The following is a 25,184-nucleotide window of genomic DNA, read 5'->3' on the forward strand; positions in this document are numbered from 1 at the left end:
CCCTTGGCCATGCACAGTTTGCGCTGCCCGTCCTCTGACATCATTTGTTGTCGTCCTGGCTGCGCCTGTGCGTCCACGCTGCCCGAAATCACACCTCGCAGTGTCGTCTAATGTGATCCCACAGTGGGCCTGGTATCCATGGCCATGCGCAGTGCATATACTAGCCTCTCACTCCCCTTCTTCACGCTTCTTCAGACTAGGCGGCGTCAGCTGATCCCTAATAGCATGCCACGGCCGTGACGCCGCACAGTCTGAAGAAGCAGGAAGGAGGTGAGTGAGAGGCGATGATATGCACTGCGCATGCCCATGGATCCCTGGCCCGCAGTGGGACTACATTAGATGACACTGCAAGGTTGGATCTCGGGCAGCTTGGACGCACAGGCACTGCCAGCCTGACACCTACATGATGTCAGAAGACGGGCACCGCTAACTGTGCATGGCCAAGGGATAACATTACAGTGCGGGCTCCGTGACAGAACCAAACAACGTTGAGGAGGTGGTGCCCGGCACCAAGGGGGTTGGAATGACGGCTGTGCTGTGTCACATTACAAAGGAAAGTCCCACTTCCGGGATGGTTTGACGGTGTGAGGGGACACATTATATGAGTGTGTACTTCAGCGTTTGCAAGGAGCATAATTTTCGGAGCCACCATTTTCCATGTGCAGTATTACTGCTGTACAAGATGGCTCTTTCAGCAACAAATGCCTGGGGGGGGGGGTTAAAGGTTCCCTTTCAACTTGCTCCACTGCAGGCTTCGGCCTACACTCTGCTCCTCTTTGATTCCCTGGGTTTCAACACTGTCAGTTGCCACCTGGAAGTGTTGTCTACACAGAAAAAAACACTAGGTGATGTGTCAGTGGGGTTCAGCACCGCCAGCTGTTCCCCTGCTGTGTAGTCGGCAACGTGTCCAGCACAAGCCACGCTGGCACAACAGAACAAAAGCTGCCACCAGTGCAGGCTTCGGCCTACACTCTGCTCCTCTCCTCCTCCTGCTGACCCTGGGCTCAAACACCGCTAGTTTTTGCCCGGAAGTGCTAGCTGCACAGAGAAAAACACCAGCCAATGTGTTAGTGGGGTTCAGCAACGCCAGCTGTTCCCCTGCTGTGTAGCCGGCAACGTGACCTGCAAACGCCATGCAGGCACAGGAACTGAAATTAAAAGGGAACCTGGCCCCACCCCCCCAGGTGTTTCTATGTATAACAGCCACCTAGTACAGCAGTACTGCTGCATTTGTACAAGGTGGCTGACTTTTTCTCCTTGCCCACGTGGAACTCAACACGTACAAAATGTGTCTCATTGAGACCATTCCACTGTCCCTGAGGTGTGACTTTCCTTTGTAATGATACGCAGCACCCCCCTTGGTAGCGTTTCCCGTCTTTTGTCATCATGGTTAGCTGGCTGCGCCTGTGCATCCGCCCTGCTAGAAACAACGCCCCTCGTTGTCATATTTATTTTGTCAGCGAGGGTGTGGTTTATGGGCACGAGCAGTGCATATGTTCGCCTGTCTTAACTCATCTCCTTCCGCCTTCTTCAGACTGTGCGGCCTCCTGGCCGTGGTAGGCGATAAGGGATCAGCTGAGGCCGCCCAGTCTGGAGCCGGTGTAAGGACATGTGTAAGCGGCAAACCTATTTACTGCACAAGGCCACGAATCCCAGCCACGTAGTGTGATTGTTTGAAAACACACTGTGGGTCTGGGATTCATGTCCATCGCTAACCGCAACGGCCGACATGAAATGAGGTCAGAAGACAGGAAGCGCTCACAGCGCATGGCCAAGGGATCACAATAGCGCAGACTCCTGTACAGCAAATAACAACGCTCAGGAATCTGCGCCCAGTACCTAGGTGCAAATTTTGACACCTGTGCTGCGTCTCGTTAAAAAGACAAGTCACGCCTCCACAACTGTTTGACAGTATAATGGGCTAAATAGTGTACGTGTTTTAGTCAGCGTGTGCAAGGAGCAAAACAAATAGAGCAACCTTTTACTTGTGCAGCATTAATGCTGCACAAGGTGTGGCTCTTGTACCTTGCAACACCTGAGGGGGGGGTTAAAGGTAACCTTTGAAATTGGTTCAACTAGGCTTCGGCCTACACTCTGCTCCTCTACTCCTCCTGCTGACCCTGGGCTCAAACAGCGCTAGTTTTTGCCCGGAAATGCTAGCTGCACAGAGAAAAACACCAGCCAATGTGTTAGTGGGGTTCAGCACCGCCAGCTGTTCCCCCGCTGTGTAGCCGGCATCGTGTCCAGCAAAAGCCACGCTGGCACAACCGACCAAAAGCTGCCACCAGTGCAGGCTTCGGCCTACACTTTGCTCCTCTCCTCCTCCTGCTGACCCTGGGCTCAAACAACGCCAGTTTCTGCCCGGACATGCTAGCTGCACAGAGAAAAACACCAGCCAATGTGTTAGTGGGGTTCAGCACCGCCTGCTGTTCCCCCGCTGTGTAGCCGGCATCGTGTCCAGCACAAGCCACGCTGGCACAACCGACCAAAAGCTGCCACCAGTGCAGGCTTCGGCCTACACTTTGCTCCTCTCCTCCTCCTGCTGACCCTGGGCTCAAACAACGCCAGTTTCTGCCCGGACATGCAATCTGCACAGAGAAAAACACCAGTCAATGTGTCAGTGGGGTTCAGCAACGCCAGCTGTTCCCCTGCTGTGTAGCTTGCAACGTGACCTGCAAACGCCACGCAGGCACATGAACTGAAATTGAAGGGAGCCTGCCCCCCACCCACAGGTGTTTCTATGTATATCAGCCACCTTGTACAGCAGTACTGCTGCATTTGTACGAGGTGGCTGACTTTTTCTCCTTGCCCACGTGGAACTCAACACGTACAAAATGTGTCTCATTAGAGACCATTACAATGTCCCTGAGGTGTGACTTTCCTTTGTAATGACACGCAGCACCACCCTTGTTAGCGCTGCCCGTCTTTTGACATCATTGGTTAGCTGGCTGCGCCTGTGCATCTCCCCTGCTCGAAACAACGGCCCTCGGTGTCTTATTTTTTTGGACAGCGAGGGTGTGATTGATGGGCATGTGCAGTGCATATGTTTGCCTGTGTTCACTCATCTCCTTCCGCCTTCTTCAGACTGGGTGTCCTCATGGCCGCGGCAGGCGATAAGGGATCAGATGAGGCCGCCCAGTCTGAAGCAGGTGTAAGGACATGTGTGAGCGGCAAACATATTTAGTGCACCAGGGCACGAATCCCAGCACCGCAGTGTGATTTTTTAAAAACACACTGTGGGTCTGGGATTCATGTCCATCGCTAACCGCAACGGCCGACATGAAATGAGGTCAGAAGACAGGAAGCGCTCACAGCGCATGGCCAAGGGATCACAATAGCGCAGACTCCTGTACAGCAAATAACAACGCTCAGGAATCTGCGCCCAGTACCTAGGTGCAAATTTTGACACCTGTGCTGCGTCTCGTTAAAAAGACAAGTCACGCCTCCACAACTGTTTGACAGTATAATGGGCTAAATAGTGTACGTGTTTTAGTCAGCGTGTGCAAGGAGCAAAACAAATAGAGCAACCTTTTACTTGTGCAGCATTAATGCTGCACAAGGTGTGGCTCTTGTACCTTGCAACACCTGAGGGGGGGGTTAAAGGTAACCTTTGAAATTGGTTCAACTAGGCTTCGGCCTACACTCTGCTCCTCTACTCCTCCTGCTGACCCTGGGCTCAAACACCGCTAGTTTTTGCCCGGAAATGCTAGCTGCACAGAGAAAAACACCAGCCAATGTGTTAGTGGGGTTCAGCACCGCCAGCTGTTCCCCTGCTGTGTAGTCGGCAACGTGTCCAGCACAAGCCACGCTGGCACAACAGAACAAAAGCTGCCACCAGTGCAGGCTTCGGCCTACACTTTGCTCCTCTCCTCCTCCTCCTGCTGACCCTGGGCTCTAACACCGCTAGTTTTTGCCCGGACATGCAATCTGCACAGAGAAAAACACCAGTCAATGTGTCAGTGGGGTTCAGCAACGCCAGCTGTTCCCCTGCTGTGTAGCTTGCAACGTGACCTGCAAACGCCACGCAGGCACATGAACTGAAATTGAAGGGAGCCTGCCCCCCACCCCCCCAGGTGTTTCTATGTATATCAGCCACCTTGTACAGCAGTACTGCTGCATTTGTACGAGGTGGCTGACTTTTTCTCCTTGCCCACGTGGAACTCAACACGTACAAAATGTGTCTCATTAGAGACCATTACAATGTCCCTGAGGTGTGACTTTCCTTTGTAATGACACGCAGCACCCCCATTGTTAGCGCTGCCCGTCTCCTGACATCATTGGTTGGCTGGCTGTGCCTGTGCGTCCCCCCTGCCCGACACAACGCCCCCCGTTGTCTCATATATTTTGACTGCGAGGGTGTGATTGATGGGCACGAGCAGTGCATATGTTCCCCTGTTTTCACTCCCCTCCTTCCGCCTTCTTCTGACTGTGCGGCCTCATGGCCGCGGCATGCGATAAGGGATCAGCTGAGGCCGCCCAGTCTGAAGCAGGTGTAAGGACATGTGTGAGCGGCGAACATATTTACTGCACAAGGCCACGAATCCCAGCACCGCAGTGTGACTTTAGGAAAAGCCACTGTGGGTCTGGGATTTATGGCCATCGTTAACCGCACCGGCCAACATGAAATGAGGTCATGAGACGGCCTGCACTAACAGGGTATTGCCAAGGGATAACACAAGAGCGCAGACTCCTGTACAGCAAATAACAACGCTCAGGAATCTGCGCCCAGTACCTAGGTGCAAATTTTGACACCTGTGCTGCGTCTCGTTAAAAAGACAAGTCACGCCTCCACAACTGTTTGACAGTATAATGGGCTAAATAGTGTACGTGTTTAATTCAGCGTGTGCAAGGAGCAAAATTAAATAGAGCAACCTTTGACTTGTGCATCATTAATGCTGTTCAAGGTGTGGCTCTTGTACCTTGCAACACCTGAGGGGGGGGTTAAAGGTAACCTTTGAAATTGGTTCAACTAGGCTTCGGCCTACACTCTGCTCCTCTACTCCTCCTGCTGACCCTGGGCTCAAACACCGCTAGTTTTTGCCCGGAAATGCTAGCTGCACAGAGAAAAACACCAGCCAATGTGTTAGTGGGGTTCAGCACCGCCAGCTGTTCCCCTGCTGTGTAGTCGGCAACGTGTCCAGCACAAGCCACGCTGGCACAACAGAACAAAAGCTGCCACCAGTGCAGGCTTCGGCCTACACTTTGCTCCTCTCCTCCTCCTCCTGCTGACCCTGGGCTCTAACACCGCTAGTTTTTGCCCGGACATGCAATCTGCACAGAGAAAAACACCAGTCAATGTGTCAGTGGGGTTCAGCAACGCCAGCTGTTCCCCTGCTGTGTAGCTTGCAACGTGACCTGCAAACGCCACGCAGGCACATGAACTGAAATTGAAGGGAGCCTGCCCCCCACCCCCCCAGGTGTTTCTATGTATATCAGCCACCTTGTACAGCAGTACTGCTGCATTTGTACGAGGTGGCTGACTTTTTCTCCTTGCCCACGTGGAACTCAACACGTACAAAATGTGTCTCATTAGAGACCATTACAATGTCCCTGAGGTGTGACTTTCCTTTGTAATGACACGCAGCACCCCCATTGTTAGCGCTGCCCGTCTCCTGACATCATTGGTTGGCTGGCTGTGCCTGTGCGTCCCCCCTGCCCGACACAACGCCCCCCGTTGTCTCATATATTTTGACTGCGAGGGTGTGATTGATGGGCACGAGCAGTGCATATGTTCCCCTGTTTTCACTCCCCTCCTTCCGCCTTCTTCTGACTGTGCGGCCTCATGGCCGCGGCATGCGATAAGGGATCAGCTGAGGCCGCCCAGTCTGAAGCAGGTGTAAGGACATGTGTGAGCGGCGAACATATTTACTGCACAAGGCCACGAATCCCAGCACCGCAGTGTGACTTTAGGAAAAGCCACTGTGGGTCTGGGATTTATGGCCATCGTTAACCGCACCGGCCAACATGAAATGAGGTCATGAGACGGCCTGCACTAACAGGGTATTGCCAAGGGATAACACAAGAGCGCAGACTCCTGTACAGCAAATAACAACGCTCAGGAATCTGCGCCCAGTACCTAGGTGCAAATTTTGACACCTGTGCTGCGTCTCGTTAAAAAGACAAGTCACGCCTCCACAACTGTTTGACAGTATAATGGGCTAAATAGTGTACGTGTTTAATTCAGCGTGTGCAAGGAGCAAAATTAAATAGAGCAACCTTTGACTTGTGCATCATTAATGCTGTTCAAGGTGTGGCTCTTGTACCTTGCAACACCTGAGGGGGGGGTTAAAGGTAACCTTTGAAATTGGTTCAACTAGGCTTCGGCCTACACTCTGCTCCTCTACTCCTCCTGCTGACCCTGGGCTCAAACACCGCTAGTTTTTGCCCGGAAATGCTAGCTGCACAGAGAAAAACACCAGCCAATGTGTTAGTGGGGTTCAGCACCGCCAGCTGTTCCCCTGCTGTGTAGTCGGCAACGTGTCCAGCACAAGCCACGCTGGCACAACAGAACAAAAGCTGCCACCAGTGCAGGCTTCGGCCTACACTTTGCTCCTCTCCTCCTCCTCCTGCTGACCCTGGGCTCTAACACCGCTAGTTTTTGCCCGGACATGCAATCTGCACAGAGAAAAACACCAGTCAATGTGTCAGTGGGGTTCAGCAACGCCAGCTGTTCCCCTGCTGTGTAGCTTGCAACGTGACCTGCAAACGCCACGCAGGCACATGAACTGAAATTGAAGGGAGCCTGCCCCCCACCCCCCCAGGTGTTTCTATGTATATCAGCCACCTTGTACAGCAGTACTGCTGCATTTGTACGAGGTGGCTGACTTTTTCTCCTTGCCCACGTGGAACTCAACACGTACAAAATGTGTCTCATTAGAGACCATTACAATGTCCCTGAGGTGTGACTTTCCTTTGTAATGACACGCAGCACCCCCATTGTTAGCGCTGCCCGTCTCCTGACATCATTGGTTGGCTGGCTGTGCCTGTGCGTCCCCCCTGCCCGACACAACGCCCCCCGTTGTCTCATATATTTTGACTGCGAGGGTGTGATTGATGGGCACGAGCAGTGCATATGTTCCCCTGTTTTCACTCCCCTCCTTCCGCCTTCTTCTGACTGTGCGGCCTCATGGCCGCGGCATGCGATAAGGGATCAGCTGAGGCCGCCCAGTCTGAAGCAGGTGTAAGGACATGTGTGAGCGGCGAACATATTTACTGCACAAGGCCACGAATCCCAGCACCGCAGTGTGACTTTAGGAAAAGCCACTGTGGGTCTGGGATTTATGGCCATCGTTAACCGCACCGGCCAACATGAAATGAGGTCATGAGACGGCCTGCACTAACAGGGTATTGCCAAGGGATAACACAAGAGCGCAGACTCCTGTACAGCAAATAACAACGCTCAGGAATCTGCGCCCAGTACCTAGGTGCAAATTTTGACACCTGTGCTGCGTCTCGTTAAAAAGACAAGTCACGCCTCCACAACTGTTTGACAGTATAATGGGCTAAATAGTGTACGTGTTTAATTCAGCGTGTGCAAGGAGCAAAATTAAATAGAGCAACCTTTGACTTGTGCATCATTAATGCTGTTCAAGGTGTGGCTCTTGTACCTTGCAACACCTGAGGGGGGGGGTTAAAGGTAACCTTGGAAATTGGTTCAACTAGGCTTCGGCCTACACTCTGCTCCTCTACTCCTCCTGCTGACCCTGGGCTCAAACACCGCTAGTTTTTGCCCGGAAATGCTAGCTGCACAGAGAAAAACACCAGCCAATGTGTTAGTGGGGTTCAGCACCGCCAGCTGTTCCCCCGCTGTGTAGCCGGCATCGTGTCCAGCACAAGCCACGCTGGCACAACCGACCAAAAGCTGCCACCAGTGCAGGCTTCGGCCTACACTTTGCTCCTCTCCTCCTCCTCCTGCTGACCCTGGGCTCTAACACCGCTAGTTTTTGCCCGGACATGCAATCTGCACAGAGAAAAACACCAGTCAATGTGTCAGTGGGGTTCAGCAACGCCAGCTGTTCCCCTGCTGTGTAGCTTGCAACGTGACCTGCAAACGCCACGCAGGCACATGAACTGAAATTGAAGGGAGCCTGCCCCCCACCCCCCCAGGTGTTTCTATGTATAACAGCCACCTTGTACAGCAGTACTGCTGCATTTGTACGAGGTGGCTGACTTTTTCTCCTTGCCCACGTGGAACTCAACACGTACAAAATGTGTCTCATTAGAGACCATTACAATGTCCCTGAGGTGTGACTTTCCTTTGTAATGACACGCAGCACCACCCTTGTTAGCGCTGCCCGTCTTTTGACATCATTGGTTAGCTGGCTGCGCCTGTGCATCTCCCCTGCTCGAAACAACGCCCCTCGGTGTCTTATTTTTTTGGACAGCGAGGGTGTGATTGATGGGCATGTGCAGTGCATATGTTTGCCTGTGTTCACTCATCTCCTTCCGCCTTCTTCAGACTGGGTGTCCTCATGGCCTCGGCAGGCGATAAGGGATCAGATGAGGCCGTCCAGTCTGAAGCAGGTGTAAGGACATGTGTGAGCGGCAAACATATTTACTGCACCAGGGCACGAATCCCAGCACCGCAGTGTGATTTTTTAAAAACACACTGTGGGTCTGGGATTCATGTCCATCGCTAACCGCAACGGCCAACATGAAATGAGGTCATAAGACAGGAAGCGCTCACAGCGCATGGCCAAAGGATCACAAGAGCGCAGACTCCTGTACAGCAACTAACAACGCTCAGGAAGCTGCGCCCATGCAAAAAGGTGTTTTCGACACCTGTGCTGCTTTTCTTTAAAAAGACAAGTCACGCCTCCACTACTGTTAAACAGTATAATGGGCTAAATAGTCTACGTGTTGCATTCAGCTTGTGCAAGTAGACAAATTAATAGAGCAACCTTTTACTTGTGCAGCATTAATGCTGCAGAAGGAGTGGCTCTTGTTCTTTGTAACACCTGAGGGGGGGTTAAAGGTAACCTTTGAAATTGGTTCAACTAGGCTTCGGCCTACACTTTGCTCCTCTCCTCCTCCTCCTGCTGACCCTGGGCTCTAACAACGCTAGTTTTTGCCCGGAAATGCTAGCTGCACAGAGAAAAACACCAGCCAATGTGTTAGTGGGGTTCAGCAACGCCAGCTGTTCCCCCGCTGTGTAGCCGGCATCGTGTCCAGCACAAGCCACGCTGGCACAACCGACCAAAAGCTGCCACCAGTGCAGGCTTCGGCCTACACTTTGCTCCTCTCCTCCTCCTCCTGCTGACCCTGGGCTCAAACACCGCTAGTTTTTGCCCGGAAATGCTAGCTGCACAGAGAAAAACACCAGCCAATGTGTTAGTGGGGTTCAGCAACGCCAGCTGTTCCCCCGCTGTGTAGCCGGCATCGTGTCCAGCACAAGCCACGCTGGCACAACCGACCAAAAGCTGCCACCAGTGCAGGCTTCGGCCTACACTTTGCTCCTCTCCTCCTCCTCCTGCTGACCCTGGGCTCAAACACCGCTAGTTTTTGCCCGGAAATGCTAGCTGCACAGAGAAAAACACCAGCCAATGTGTTAGTGGGGTTCAGCAACGCCAGCTGTTCCCCCGCTGTGTAGCCGGCATCGTGTCCAGCACAAGCCACGCTGGCACAACCGACCAAAAGCTGCCACCAGTGCAGGCTTCGGCCTACACTTTGCTCCTCTCCTCCTCCTCCTGCTGACCCTGGGCTCAAACACCGCTAGTTTTTGCCCGGAAATGCTAGCTGCACAGAGAAAAACACCAGCCAATGTGTTAGTGGGGTTCAGCACCGCCAGCTGTTCCCCTGCTGTGCAGCTTGCAACGTGACCTGCAAACGCCACGCAGGCACATGAACTGAAATTGAAGGGAGCCTGGCCCCCACCCCCAGGTGTTTCTATGTATAACAGCCACCTTGTACAGCAGTACTGCTGCATTTGTACAAGGTGGCTGATGTTTTCTCCTTGCCCACGTGGAACTCAACACGTACAAAATGTGTCTCTTTGAGACCATTCCACTGTCCCTGAGGTGTGACTTTCCTTTCTAATGATACGCAGCACCCCCCTTGGTAGCGCTTCCCGTCTTCTGACATCATTGGTTGGCTACTTGCGCCTGTTCGTCCGCCCTGCCTGAATAAAATGCTCCTCGTTGTCTTAATTATTTTGACTGCGAGGGTGTGATTGATGGGCACGAGCAGTGCATATCTTCGCCTGTCTTAACTCATCTCCTTCAGCCTTCTTCAGACTGTGCAGCCTCATGGCCGCGGCATGCAAGAAGGGATCAGCAGAGGCCGCCCAGTCTGAAGCAGGTGTAAGGACGTGTGTGAGCGGCCAAAATATTTACTGCTCAAGGCCACGAATCCCAGCACCGCAGTGTGGCTTTATGAAAAGACACTGTGGGTCTGGGATTTATGGCCATCGTTAACCGCACCGGCCAACATGAAATGATGTCATAAGATGGGCAGCGCTAACAGGGCATTGCCAAGGGATAACACAAGAGCGCAGACTCCTGTACAGCAAATAACAACGCTCAGGAAGCTGCTCCAAGCACCAAGGCGTTATTTTGGACACCTGTGCTGCGTCTCATCAAAAAACCAAGTCACGCATCCACTACAGTTTGACTGTAGAATGGGGTAAATTGTGTATGTCTTTCATTCAGCGTGTGCAAGTAGACAAATTAATAGAGCAACCTTTCACTTGTGCAGCATTAATACTGCACAAGGTGTGTCTCTTGTACTTTGTAACACCTGAGGGGGGGGTTAAAGGTTTCCTTTGAAATTGGTTCAACTAAGCTTCGGCCTACACTCTGCTCCTCTCCTCCTCCTCCTGCTTCAACACGGGCTCTAACATCGCTAGTTTTTGCCCGCAAGTGCTAGCTGCACAGAGAAAAACACACGCCATTGTGTTAGTGGGGTTCAGCAACGCCAGCTGTTCCCCCAGTGTGTAGCCGGCAAAGTGTCCTGCAAACGCAACGCAGACACAAAGCTGCCTCCAGTGCAGGCTTCGGCCTACACTCATCTCCCCCTGCTTACCCTTTGCTCCAACACCGCTAGTTGGGGCTCTAGGAAGACAATCTTTAATAGGCAAGGCAACGCATCCGGGTTCCAGCACCGCCAGCTGGTTCTCGGCAGTGTTTTTGTCACAGGTACTCCCTCGTGCCAAGCCTGGTTTCAGCACCGTCAGCTGTTTCCGGGTTGTGTCAAGCTCACTGAGACACCTATGCTTGCCTCGTCGTGGTGCGGTCGGGTTAGCCAACTCCAGGGTGCCTCCAGTTTAGGAGCTTCCTATGTGGGCTGCGTGAACTGGTAGTCAAGGCTGGTTCTGTAGTGCCAGTAGGCCCAGCTCCCCCTGTAGGACTGTTGGGGTTCGGTAACTGCGGCTGCCTCGCGGCCTAGCTGTTCTCTCCTCTCCTGTGGACCTTCGGGTCCACCACCTGGTTCCAGCACCGTCAGCTGGTTCCGGGCCGAGCCTTTGGCTTAGGTGCCTCCTCCTGGGTATCCGAGTTCCGCCAACGCCAGGCGGTCCTTGGTAGTGCTTTTAAGCGCGGGCACCTACAGCTTAGTAACCGGGTTCCAGCACCGTCAGCTGGTCCTCGGTCGTGCCATTGGCTCTTGCACACTGGGGCAACGCATCCGGGTTCCAGCACCGCCAGCTGGTTCTCGGCAGTGTTCTTGTCACAGGTACTCCCTCGTGCCAAGCCTGGTTTCAGCACCGTCAGCTGTTTCCGGGTTGTGTCAACTTCACTGAGACACCTATGCTTGCCTCGTCGTGGTGCGGTCGGGTTAGCCAACTCCAGGGTGCCTCCAGTTTAGGAGCTTCCTATGTGGGCTGCGTGAACTGGTAGTCAAGGCTGGTTCTGTAGTGCCAGTAGGCCCAGCTCCCCCTGTAGGACTGTTGGGGTTCGGTAACTGCGGCTGCCTCGCGGCCTAGCTGTTCTCTCCTCTCCTGTGGACCTTCGGGTCCACCACCTGGTTCCAGCACCGTCAGCTGGTTCCGGGCCGAGCCTTTGGCTTAGGTGCCTCCTCCTGGGTATCCGAGTTCCGCCAACGCCAGGCGGTCCTTGGTAGTGCTTTTAAGCGCGGGCACCTACAGCTTAGTAACCGGGTTCCAGCACCGTCAGCTGGTCCTCGGTCGTGCCATTGGCTCTTGCACACTGGGGCAACGCATCCGGGTTCCAGCACCGCCAGCTGGTTCTCGGCAGTGTTCTTGTCACAGGTACTCCCTCGTGCCAAGCCTGGTTTCAGCACCGTCAGCTGTTTCCGGGTTGTGTCAACTTCACTGAGACACCTATGCTTGCCTCGTCGTGGTGCGGTCGGGTTAGCCAACTCCAGGGTGCCTCCAGTTTAGGAGCTTCCTATGTGGGCTGCGTGAACTGGTAGTCAAGGCTGGTTCTGTAGTGCCAGTAGGCCCAGCTCCCCCTGTAGGACTGTTGGGGTTCGGTAACTGCGGCTGCCTCGCGGCCTAGCTGTTCTCTCCTCTCCTGTGGACCTTCGGGTCCACCACCTGGTTCCAGCACCGTCAGCTGGTTCCGGGCCGAGCCTTTGGCTTAGGTGCCTCCTCCTGGGTATCCGAGTTCCGCCAACGCCAGGCGGTCCTTGGTAGTGCTTTTAAGCGCGGGCACCTACAGCTTAGTAACCGGGTTCCAGCACCGTCAGCTGGTCCTCGGTCGTGCCATTGGCTCTTGCACACTGGGGCAACGCATCCGGGTTCCAGCACCGCCAGCTGGTTCTCGGCAGTGTTCTTGTCACAGGTACTCCCTCGTGCCAAGCCTGGTTTCAGCACCGTCAGCTGTTTCCGGGTTGTGTCAACTTCACTGAGACACCTATGCTTGCCTCGTCGTGGTGCGGTCGGGTTAGCCAACTCCAGGGTGCCTCCAGTTTAGGAGCTTCCTATGTGGGCTGCGTGAACTGGTAGTCAAGGCTGGTTCTGTAGTGCCAGTAGGCCCAGCTCCCCCTGTAGGACTGTTGGGGTTCGGTAACTGCGGCTGCCTCGCGGCCTAGCTGTTCTCTCCTCTCCTGTGGACCTTCGGGTCCACCACCTGGTTCCAGCACCGTCAGCTGGTTCCGGGCCGAGCCTTTGGCTTAGGTGCCTCCTCCTGGGTATCCGAGTTCCGCCAACGCCAGGCGGTCCTTGGTAGTGCTTTTAAGCGCGGGCACCTACAGCTTAGTAACCGGGTTCCAGCACCGTCAGCTGGTCCTCGGTCGTGCCATTGGCTCTTGCACACTGGGGCAACGCATCCGGGTTCCAGCACCGCCAGCTGGTTCTCGGCAGTGTTCTTGTCACAGGTACTCCCTCGTGCCAAGCCTGGTTTCAGCACCGTCAGCTGTTTCCGGGTTGTGTCAACTTCACTGAGACACCTATGCTTGCCTCGTCGTGGTGCGGTCGGGTTAGCCAACTCCAGGGTGCCTCCAGTTTAGGAGCTTCCTATGTGGGCTGCGTGAACTGGTAGTCAAGGCTGGTTCTGTAGTGCCAGTAGGCCCAGCTCCCCCTGTAGGACTGTTGGGGTTCGGTAACTGCGGCTGCCTCGCGGCCTAGCTGTTCTCTCCTCTCCTGTGGACCTTCGGGTCCACCACCTGGTTCCAGCACCGTCAGCTGGTTCCGGGCCGAGCCTTTGGCTTAGGTGCCTCCTCCTGGGTATCCGAGTTCCGCCAACGCCAGGCGGTCCTTGGTAGTGCTTTTAAGCGCGGGCACCTACAGCTTAGTAACCGGGTTCCAGCACCGTCAGCTGGTCCTCGGTCGTGCCATTGGCTCTTGCACACTGGGGCAACGCATCCGGGTTCCAGCACCGCCAGCTGGTTCTCGGCAGTGTTCTTGTCACAGGTACTCCCTCGTGCCAAGCCTGGTTTCAGCACCGTCAGCTGTTTCCGGGTTGTGTCAACTTCACTGAGACACCTATGCTTGCCTCGTCGTGGTGCGGTCGGGTTAGCCAACTCCAGGGTGCCTCCAGTTTAGGAGCTTCCTATGTGGGCTGCGTGAACTGGTAGTCAAGGCTGGTTCTGTAGTGCCAGTAGGCCCAGCTCCCCCTGTAGGACTGTTGGGGTTCGGTAACTGCGGCTGCCTCGCGGCCTAGCTGTTCTCTCCTCTCCTGTGGACCTTCGGGTCCACCACCTGGTTCCAGCACCGTCAGCTGGTTCCGGGCCGAGCCTTTGGCTTAGGTGCCTCCTCCTGGGTATCCGAGTTCCGCCAACGCCAGGCGGTCCTTGGTAGTGCTTTTAAGCGCGGGCACCTACAGCTTAGTAACCGGGTTCCAGCACCGTCAGCTGGTCCTCGGTCGTGCCATTGGCTCTTGCACACTGGGGCAATGCATCCGGGTTCCAGCACCGCCAGCTGGTTCTCGGCAGTGTTCTTGTCACAGGTACTCCCTCGTGCCAAGCCTGGTTTCAGCACCGTCAGCTGTTTCCGGGTTGTGTCAACTTCACTGAGACACCTATGCTTGCCTCGTCGTGGTGCGGTCGGGTTAGCCAACTCCAGGGTGCCTCCAGTTTAGGAGCTTCCTATGTGGGCTGCGTGAACTGGTAGTCAAGGCTGGTTCTGTAGTGCCAGTAGGCCCAGCTCCCCCTGTAGGACTGTTGGGGTTCGGTAACTGCGGCTGCCTCGCGGCCTAGCTGTTCTCTCCTCTCCTGTGGACCTTCGGGTCCACCACCTGGTTCCAGCACCGTCAGCTGGTTCCGGGCCGAGCCTTTGGCTTAGGTGCCTCCTCCTGGGTATCCGAGTTCCGCCAACGCCAGGCGGTCCTTGGTAGTGCTTTTAAGCGCGGGCACCTACAGCTTAGTAACCGGGTTCCAGCACCGTCAGCTGGTCCTCGGTCGTGCCATTGGCTCTTGCACACTGGGGCAACGCATCCGGGTTCCAGCACCGCCAGCTGGTTCTCGGCAGTGTTCTTGTCACAGGTACTCCCTCGTGCCAAGCCTGGTTTCAGCACCGTCAGCTGTTTCCGGGTTGTGTCAACTTCACTGAGACACCTATGCTTGCCTCGTCGTGGTGCGGTCGGGTTAGCCAACTCCAGGGTGCCTCCAGTTTAGGAGCTTCCTATGTGGGCTGCGTGAACTGGTAGTCAAGGCTGGTTCTGTAGTGCCAGTAGGCCCAGCTCCCCCTGTAGGACTGTTGGGGTTCGGTAACTGCGGCTGCCTCGCGGCCTAGCTGTTCTCTCCTCTCCTGTGGACCTTCGGGTCCACCACCTGGTTCCAGCACCGTCAGCTGGTTCCGGGCCGAGCCTTTGGCTTAGGTGCCTCCTCCTGGGTATCCGAGTTCCGCCAACGCCAGGCGGTCCTTGGTAGTGCTTTTAAGCGCGGGCACCTACAGCTTAGTAACCGGGTTCCAGCACCGTCAGCTGGTCCTCGGTCGTGCCATTGGCTCTTGCACACTGGGGCAACGCATCCGGGTTCCAGCACCGCCAGCTGGTTCTCGGCAGTGTTCTTGTCACAGGTACTCCCTCGTGCCAAGCCTGGTTTCAGCACCGTCAGCTGTTTCCGGGTTGTGTCAACTTCACTGAGACACCTATGCTTGCCTCGTCGTGGTGCGGTCGGGTTAGCCAACTCCAGGGTGCCTCCAGTTTAGGAGCTTCCTATGTGGGCTGCGTGAACTGGTAGTCAAGGCTGGTTCTGTAGTGCCAGTAGGCCCAGCTCCCCCTGTAGGACTGTTGGGGTTCGGTAACTGCGGCTGCCTCGCGGCCTAGCTGTTCTCTCCTCTCCTGTGGACCTTCGGGTCCACCACCTGGTTCCAGCACCGTCAGCTGGTTCCGGGCCGAGCCTTTGGCTTAGGTGCCTCCTCCTGGGTATCCGAGTTCCGCCAACGCCAGGCGGTCCTTGGTAGTGCTTTTAAGCGCGGGCACCTACAGCTTAGTAACCGGGTTCCAGCACCGTCAGCTGGTCCTCGGTCGTGCCATTGGCTCTTGCACACTGGGGCAACGCATCCGGGTTCCAGCACCGCCAGCTGGTTCTCGGCAGTGTTTTTGTCACAGGTACTCCCTCGTGCCAAGCCTGGTTTCAGCACCGTCAGCTGTTTCCGGGTTGTGTCAAGCTCACTGAGACACCTATGCTTGCCTCGTCGTGGTGCGGTCGGGTTAGCCAACTCCAGGGTGCCTCCAGTTTAGGAGCTTCCTATGTGGGCTGCGTGAACTGGTAGTCAAGGCTGGTTCTGTAGTGCCAGTAGGCCCAGCTCCCCCTGTAGGACTGTTGGGGTTCGGTAACTGCGGCTGCCTCGCGGCCTAGCTGTTCTCTCCTCTCCTGTGGGCCTTCGGGTCCACCACCTGGTTCCAGCACCGTCAGCTGGTTCTCGGCAGTGTCTTTTGCTCTTGTACCTTCTGCTCCCCATCCTGGTTCCAGTACCGTCAGCTGGTTCCGGGCAGAGCCTTTGGCTTAGGTGCCTCCTTCTGGGTATCCAAGTTCCACCAACGTCAGGTGGTCCTTGGTAGTGCTTTCAGGCACGGGTACCTCCTGCTTAGTAACCGGGTTCCAGTAACGTCAGCTGGTCCTCGGTAGTTCCATTGGCTCTTGGACCTTCGGCTACCCATCCGGGTTCCAGTACCGTCAGCTGGTTCTCGGCAGTGTCTTTTGCTCTTGTACCTTCTGCTCCCCATCCTGGTTCCAGTAACGTCAGCTGGTTCCGGGCAGAGCCTTTGGCTTAGGTGCCTCCTTCTGGGTATCCGAGTTCCGTCAACGTCAGGCGGTCCTTGGTAGTGCTTTTTAGCACGGGTACCTCCTGCTTAGTAACCGGGTTCCAGTAACGTCAGCTGGTCCTCGGTAGTTCCATAGGCTCTTGAACCTTCGGGTAGCCATCCGAGTTCCAGTTCCATCAGCTGGTTCTTGGCATTTTCTCAGCCTTCTTGTACCTTCTGCTACATTTCCAAGTTGAAGACCCTAACGTCGACGACCCGGAAGACCACCACGATGACGACGACACGGAAGACCACCCCGATGACGACGACGACGACGGCGGAGATGACGACACTGGAGACGACGACCCTGGAGACGACAACATGGAAGACCGAGAAGCAGAAGAACAAGAGGCTGCAGAACAAAGAGCAGAAGAACATTAAGCATAAGACTTAATATCAGAGCAAAAGATATTATCTAAATTATATGCAGAAGAAGACTAAGCAGTGTATGGGGGTGAGTCCGTTCCTCCTCGTGGTGCCCCTGGATAAAGCCTGATGCTGCAGGCCAAACTGAACGCGGACAAATGTAACTTTTGTGACTGGCAGAACGGAAGGTGTAATCTTCAAACTTTTATAGATAACAACTACGGGAATGCCTGTCACAAATGAGAATATGATGAAGAAGTAGAATAGGAAGAATAATAACAGTGGAATAAAAAGAATATGTAGAATAAGAAGAATAATAATAGTTGAATAAAATGAATATGAAGAATGTAATAAAAAAAAAAAAATAGGTAGAAGATGAAGAAGAAGATGAATAAGGTGAAGAAGTTGATGTCAAAGATGCTGATGATGATGAAGATGAAAGTGTGGGAAAAGAAAAAAAAAAAGAAAAAAAAGAAGGGGAAGGGCGTGGAATAGTGAAACATCAATATCTGACAAAATAAAAAAAAAATTTACATAGTCAATATCTTTGTCACTCCGAACGTCTTAAAAAAAAACAAAAAACATGCTATTCTATTTGATTGGGATAAACCTCTATGACTTTAATGTCTCCGCCACCTCCCCAAATACATCCGGCATTATTCTTAGTTGTTTTCCTTCATGTAGAATGAACCTACAAGGAAAGAAAGGGTTTATTTTAATTCCGATATTTTGGTCCCATTGACTTGCATTGGGATCGGGTATCGGTATCGGCGATATCCGATATTTTTTGAATATCGGCCGATCCAAACCGATACCGATACTTTCCGATATCGGAAGGTATCGCTCAACACTAGTCATCATTCTTTGTTATTCTATAGTATAGACACTATAGGATGTTAATGTAGGAGTTGTTTTTCTAATCTAAAACCTCAGTATTCCAGTTAAATTGCCGTGTTGGCACTTTGAGATAAATAAGTGGATTTTAGATTGGAGTTTGGGCACTCGGTCTCTAAAAGGTTCGCCATCACTGCCCTGGACCAATACTGATAAAAATAATTCTATTCTAGTGATCAAGAATTCACTTGTTGCTTAGAAGGTTCACATCACAATCACATGTCCAGTGGGTCACATTTAGTATTCAGGTATTAAACAACTGTGCAAGAAGAAACAGTAGCAATAAATAGAATTAAAGCCATAATTTTAGAAGTATGGGGTATAACAGCAATGCCAGCTTTGCTCTTCATCTGTATTCACTTCTTTGCCTGACCCCTATGCTTTCTAATTTTAATTGACAGTTAGGACATGTAATTACTTTTTACTGCCTTTCACTAAGATGCTTTTGTGACCTTTAACTCTATAAGCACAGAAATCTAGGGGTTTTGTATAGAATTTATAGAATTAGAATCTGAAAAGCGAGTCCATTAGTTTAAAACATTCCACTGTAATGCAGGCATATCCAGTTACTCCTCTCTCTGATACCGTATAATATGTTGTCTGCTAGAATAAAAATCCACGTCTCTAAGCTACAGCAGCAATTATTGTTGAGACTAATGGATTAACGCACGCATCATGAGTTCTAGATCTTCTGACTTCTAAGTGTGATCAGTGACTGATTAGTTGCTTATTGCAACATGTTTATTTCCCCTGGGTTCCTTGCAGATACCTTCCTTTCTTAGCTTCAAACACACTAATAACTGTGGAACATTATTATCATCTTGGTTAATTTTGTATTTACTTAGTGTGATGAGATTGCTTTTCTCCTCTCATGTTTTACAGAAGTTGCATTCTCAATGCAAGAGACTCTCAGATGTGCTTCACTATGCTGTTCGAGAGAAGCGCCGGCACTGAAGTGCTTGGGAAAATGTCTGACCGTGATTACATCCTGGGTGACCGGCAACAGGCCAAGCTTGTAGCAGAAACAGCTCTCTCATTAATAGCGTGTAATGCCCATGAGATGGCCAGGCTAAAGCATATCAAATAGGAGTACATGCTTTTACTATATTCCCTAAGCTCGTTCTTGGGAATTTTTCTCAACCGGATTGCTTTTGAAATCTAAATTTAAACAAAAGAGCCCTAAGCGATACTATGCTAGCATCCATACAACAATCAACATGGCAGACCTAAGAACGCCAATTTAATAATCAATTTTTCATCACCTAGAAGGTGCTTTCATAAGAATAGTGCAAAGAAGGATGAGTAGAGTGACCCAAAGATGAGAGACGGCTCCGGCTACTGCTGTATTTACCCATCCTCCATATCCCGGGAGAGGAAGACCTTCTCCTTATCTTTTCATCTCTTCCTTTATTACTTTTGACATAGGTTTATGGAAAGTGTAGACCTCAAAAAGGTTAATTCAGCCCCTGAAAAATGGGTGACCTGTACTGACTCTTCACCTATATATATCATTGGAAGAATGGCTAATTTAAACAACCAGGCCAATCCATCGATTCAAAAATATCAGAAGGAAGAATATTTTACCTTTTATGGCTTACGTTTTATGGGTTTTTTTTCCTCCATTATTAGAAGGAAGCAAAGTTCTAAGCCTTCGCCTTCCACTTTCTTTCATCCATGGCCTTAGCTCGTCAAGTTGAAGGACATACTAATTTTTTCAATTGCACTATATGCAATACATTTCCTGAATCAGTTTCATCCCATAGAACTATATGGCAGTACAATGTGAATAACATGCAGCATGTCCATGATGCAGCCCTATATGTACACAAACCTAATTTTGTTGAAAGATATTTGAACTGTGAATGTTTCATAGAGAGTCACAGGTTTACAAAAGATGTATCTCGTACATGGAAGATGTATAGCAGCATTTCAAAATACATAAATGGTTTATACCATAGTATATAGGGTAGCTTAACTTACTGTATAAATTGGATTTCAGGTATTAATGAGGAACTATTACTTGCCATAAATAAATACCGTATTTTTCAGACTATAAGACACTTTAAAAAAAAAAAATTGGATTGAAAACGGGGGTTCGTCTTATAGTTGGAATGTACTTACAGTTAGTGTAGTGGCAGCAGGAGTTGAGCGATTCTTCCAGTGGTCTGACACTGCAGAACAATGATCTCGCTCCCATCCTAGCCTGGTGCGGCTCGTGCGGCAGCTTCGGCAGTGATCGGTGGTGCGCGGTGGTACAAGGGGATCTGGCGACATTTTGTGAAAGCCCGGAGGCCCCACACTTCTATTGCCTCGATGCTGTGGCCTCCAGGAAAATGGCCGCCGGAGGAGGCGCATGCGCAGATTGAGATCTCGGTTTCGAGATCTTGTCTCCTGAGATCTCAGGATGAGATTTTGTTGCCAAGATCTCAATCAGCACCTAGAGAATCAATCTGGCCTCTGCGAAAATGGCTGCCGGAGGTGGCGCACGGACAGATTGAGATCTCGGCTCCCTAGATCTCAGGACGAGATCTCATTGCGAAGATCTCAATCTGCACATGCGCCACCTTCGGCGGCCATTTTCCCAGAGGCCACAGCATCAAGGCAATAGAAGTGCGGAGGCTTCAGGCTTTCACAAAATGTCGCCGTAGCCCACGCACCACCACGCCCCGCCGAACCTGCAGCACTGGGATGGGATTTCCAGGAGACCACCGCATCACAGCAATGGATGTGTGGAGACTTCGGGTTTTCACAAAATGTCGCCGTAGCCCGTCGCACTGCCTAGCACCAGTGAACCTGCACACCAGTTTAGGTGATATCGCCAGACCACCAAACACCTTCTGTGACTCCACTCCACCAGCACTGTCAATCTCCCCGAGTAAGCTGAATTCAGTACTGTAAGACGGACCCCATTTTTTTATTTTTTTCCCCATTTTCATTCTGAAAATTTGGGGTGCGCCTTATGGTCCGGTGCATCTTATAGTTCGAAAAATATGGTATATGTAATCTGACATTGTTCTTTCATTTATTTGCCTCTGCATTCCTGAGATATGACACCTCTTCTTGTATGTAAATTTTATGCAAATCTTGGCCTCGATTCATCAAGACTAGCATTGCTAACGCCAGTCTTGATGAGGTAACATGTTGGAGTCAGACACACTTGTGATTCACTATTAGGCGCAAGCCTTTTAATGTATCCAGCACTTCTGAAAAGTGGTGTATACCTCCATACACCTTGCCACAAATATTACTCCAGTCAGCAACCAGAGAAAGGGTTCTAACGTACGGCGTGCCACAGCTTGTCGTGAATTACAAGAGTTCTGGTGTGATGCCAACTGTTGAAATCACATCCTGCCACAGCTCAGCCCTAGGCAAAGTCAGCCAAAAATGGCGTGAAAACCTCAAGTTGTGCTATTTACCAAAGTGGTTTACGCCAGATTTATGCTAAAAATACTGATGAATTTGGGCCCTAGTCTTTTAAGCCAACTGCACACAGTTCTCAACTTTTCCTTGTGGGTGTATTCTTGGGGGTCACACACAGTTGGCTAACAAGACTATATTTATACACAAATAATACAATTCCAGAATTTCCATATTATAAGTGCGGGAACAAAAAACAAACAATACAAAAATCAGGGACAAAAGACAAAAAGATGACAAAGATGGCAAAGGGCAATAGCGACAAAAAATATGTCAAAGAAGAGACTTCAGGAAAAAAAATTGCCGGCATTTTTCTTAAATGTCTTCTGCAGAAAAAACTCAGTGGGTGCATTGGCGTTTATGAGACATCATGTGCAGTGCACCTACTCTAAAGGAATGCATTCAAAATGCAATTACGCACATAAAACCATATACATTAAGGCTGGTTCTCCATGAGTGGGAGAGATTCACATGTCTTTAAAGGATTGTATATATGCTCCCCGCACATTGTGTTCTTAGATATTATTAAAGTGTGATTGTGACTCATCCATCATCTACTATGCTATAACATTTCCGTAATACATGTTTACTATAGATACAAGCTGGTCGTATATGTACATGAGAAAATATCAGGACAACGATGGTTCCGTCTGCTGAGATGGTTAACACTAACCTGTCCACACATAAAGAGCCATTCACAGAAGACCTATTTAGTGTTTTTCATCATATACGGTTGATAGAATTACAGCAAGAAAAAAAGGCGAGGAAGCAGATTGAAATAAGAAAAAAGGGAAGCGAGAAATGTCATAGCCCACACTGCGGTCCTGCAGTCATTTTTTGTATTTTCATCCACCTCCTTAGAGAAATAAGATTAAACTATAATCAATTCCAACACCTGCATTCTGTGCCGGGGAGACACAGATAACAGAGAAAAGATGTTTTCCAATGCAGCTGCACACCTGTCGAAATCCCCATAGCAGGGCCGGGTTTGGACAAAGCTGAAAGAGAAAGGCGTACGCTTCCACAGTCTTTACTGATTCTTTTAATGGGCTTTGATGGGTTTCATTTAACCACAGAAGAAATGTGCAAAAGCATTTTTATTTGGAAGTAATTGAAAATATGTTTTTCAGCCACATTACCGCCCCTCTCCCCTCCGATTCCCTTTATTTTCAGCGTTAACGTGCAGACGCCGGGGTTGCGCGTGCCAATACTGGCATCTAGTGTCGAGGATGCGAAACTGTGCTGAGTAAAGTCGAATGATTTTTATCACGAACTTCATGTACAGTACAGCAGCACAATGCAGATTAAAAACGCCCCAGAGCTTGCGCAAATGGCTCACGCGGCTTTTTACAGCTTGTTCCAGTCACCTGAATCTCACACGGAGCAAAGCACTGTAATCACAAAGGATTCTGGGCATGCAAAATGTAAATGCTAATGAGAGCATAAAACAGCTACTTTTGTTTCCTACACAGCGGCGCGGCTCTGTTTATTGGATTTGCACATTCTACGGGCTGCGCAGAACAAGCTGTGTAATGCAGCATGCCAGTAAAACCTTTAGGGAAATCCATATGAGAGGAGATCAAGAAAAAAGCAACCAAATGCCAGCAACAGACATGTCAAATCTGAAAGATTTCACTCCGTCTCACTTACTAGAAGATATTTTCATCCTTCTGCAGCCCGATCACTCTCATATTCTTCAAAGGAAATAGGCTGTTTGAAGTCACAGACCACTTTCTTATGATACCCGAACTCCGTTATTTGCTGCGTCGCGGTGGACGGCGCATTCGCCTCCTGTCCCTGACCTCGGAAATAGTGCTAGGCTTGCACGTATTAACAAGCCATTCTAACATGTGTGTATTCTTGGTGCCAAATCTATAATACTTTGCATATGTAACTTTGCATTGACAGACCAAAGCCAACAACTAATGGCGCCAGATGTTTACTCGAAAGACCCCAGGCTATCAGTAAATGCAAGGTTAACTTTTTTTTCTATCCAGTAATATTGCTTTTTACAGTGAGATAGGACATTAAATAACTGTACAGCAATCTGATATTTGCTGCCAAAGTAATGTAATTGGGCTATAAAATACGTGTGAAAATATTTAATCTGCGGCTGAGCCCAGAATGAGCATTTAATAGTCAATCACTTTTGAGATAAAATACACCTTTTACGTCCCAGAGGAAATAAACAATGAAGAAATCGAACTTCAGACTGATGTAAGATATTGATTCATTGGAGGGCTGTACATGTGCATTGCAGTGGTATTGCAGACCCTCTATGGCAATAAACTTTATTACATGCAGCTACACACCTGGATATAAGTGTGCGGGGAAGGCAAGAAATGTATTATGTACTAGAGTTTTACAAGGTAATGAATTCTCATGGACCCTCACATTTCGTGCTGCGTTCATGACCAGAAAATTGGTAACTTATATTGTGAAAACTACTCCGTTCTAGTTCATGTTACACTGGTGCCAAACTTAGGGAAGTTTATATTGCTTGACTGCATTTTAGTATGATTCTAGACAAAAATGCTTGGCATATAGAGTGAGCAGGATAGTGCTCTTCTACTGCATCTACCCCTGTGCTCAACATGGGAGGCAATGAGCCTTGTAATAATATAGCAAAAATCCTGTTAAAGTAGATCAGTCCCAAGACTGCACAATAGACACTGCATATACTAATGCATAGCTCTCTTAAGACCTGATGAGGCAGAGGTACTTACTTTGAGAGTACATGTTAAAATGGCTTCATAATCCTGATGGTAAAATGAGCATTTTATGGGTCCCAGCTACAGAGTGATACAGTTCATGAGTCAAAGAGAATTCATTTTGACCACCCAGCCTGACTGACGGCTGCAGCTTGTACTGAACAGTGTGAGAGCTCAGTAGCAGGAAGAAGGAACACTGAGGAACTGTCAATCAGGTAGTTGGGAGGAAATTGAGTATCAAAAGAATCATACAGCCACTCTGATATGGATTTTCAAAGAAAGTAAACATTCCTTGCCAGGTCTGACAGATCTAATGAAGGCAGTTTGTAGTGAAAACTTTAGTGACAGATTCACTTTAAGGGCTCATACTCACATGCGAAAAACTCGGATGAGTCTCGCACGTCAATACCCGGCACTCAAGAGCGGAGCGCGTGGCCGCGTAGCAATACATACAGCAGCACTCTCCGATCTGAGGGTCGGGTGCAGCGCCGGGTATTGACATGCGAGACTCATCCGAGTTTCTCACATGTGAGTATGAACCCTAAGTATAAAAATGGCGTGGTCCATTGTGAGCATCCAGGGGTGTAGCTATAGTAGTGCAGATGTAACATTTGTACCAAGAACATGATTATCCAGGGAAGGGGTCCTCAACTTATGTATCTCGAGAGCCACATGTGGTTCGCGGGCCCGTGATGTGTGGCTCGCGACTGCCTGCCAGCTTGGTGCATTAGTACAAGGTATGCTAAAAAGCGATTAAGAGCAGATCTCTAGATGGTGCACAGAAGAGCAGATCTGAATGGGGATAAGATAGGAAACCCTGGAGCTTGACATACTGCCTTGTGTGATTTCAGTGGAAAAGCTTAGGCTGTCATTATAATAGGAATCTCTGGGTGTCACTAATGTGAGTGGGGCAGGAGCTGGATGTGGCTCTAGACCCTCTCTCAAGGTCAGGAAGGTTGGGGACCTCTGATGTAAAGCATGCCCAAAGACTCTTTGCTACCTAGGATGACGCCAAATTAATAATAGATGAGATATGTTATTGATTTATGATTGAAGCCCAGAGCTCCCAGTCGCACCTCCGTGCACACCATACACTATTGAAATTAAAGCAGATTGTTTATTATGAAGCTACGAATGAGATTTGATTTCTTTT

At 50.6% G+C, this 25,184-nt stretch overlaps 1 long non-coding RNA gene across 1 annotated transcript in view; it reads right to left on the reverse strand.

Annotated features, from left to right (window-relative positions):
• Positions 1–23,112, reverse strand: part of LOC138658261 (uncharacterized) — a 53,857-nt gene extending 30,745 nt beyond the window's left edge. The window contains exon 1 of the long non-coding RNA XR_011317418.1: positions 22,971–23,112. This is a non-coding gene — a long non-coding RNA (uncharacterized lncRNA). The remainder of the gene's footprint in view (positions 1–22,970) is intronic.
• Between the last annotated feature and the right edge of the window lie 2,072 nt (positions 23,113–25,184).

This window comes from Ranitomeya imitator, chromosome 1 (genome assembly GCF_032444005.1).
Source record: "Ranitomeya imitator isolate aRanImi1 chromosome 1, aRanImi1.pri, whole genome shotgun sequence".
Taxonomy (NCBI): domain Eukaryota; kingdom Metazoa; phylum Chordata; class Amphibia; order Anura; family Dendrobatidae; genus Ranitomeya; species Ranitomeya imitator.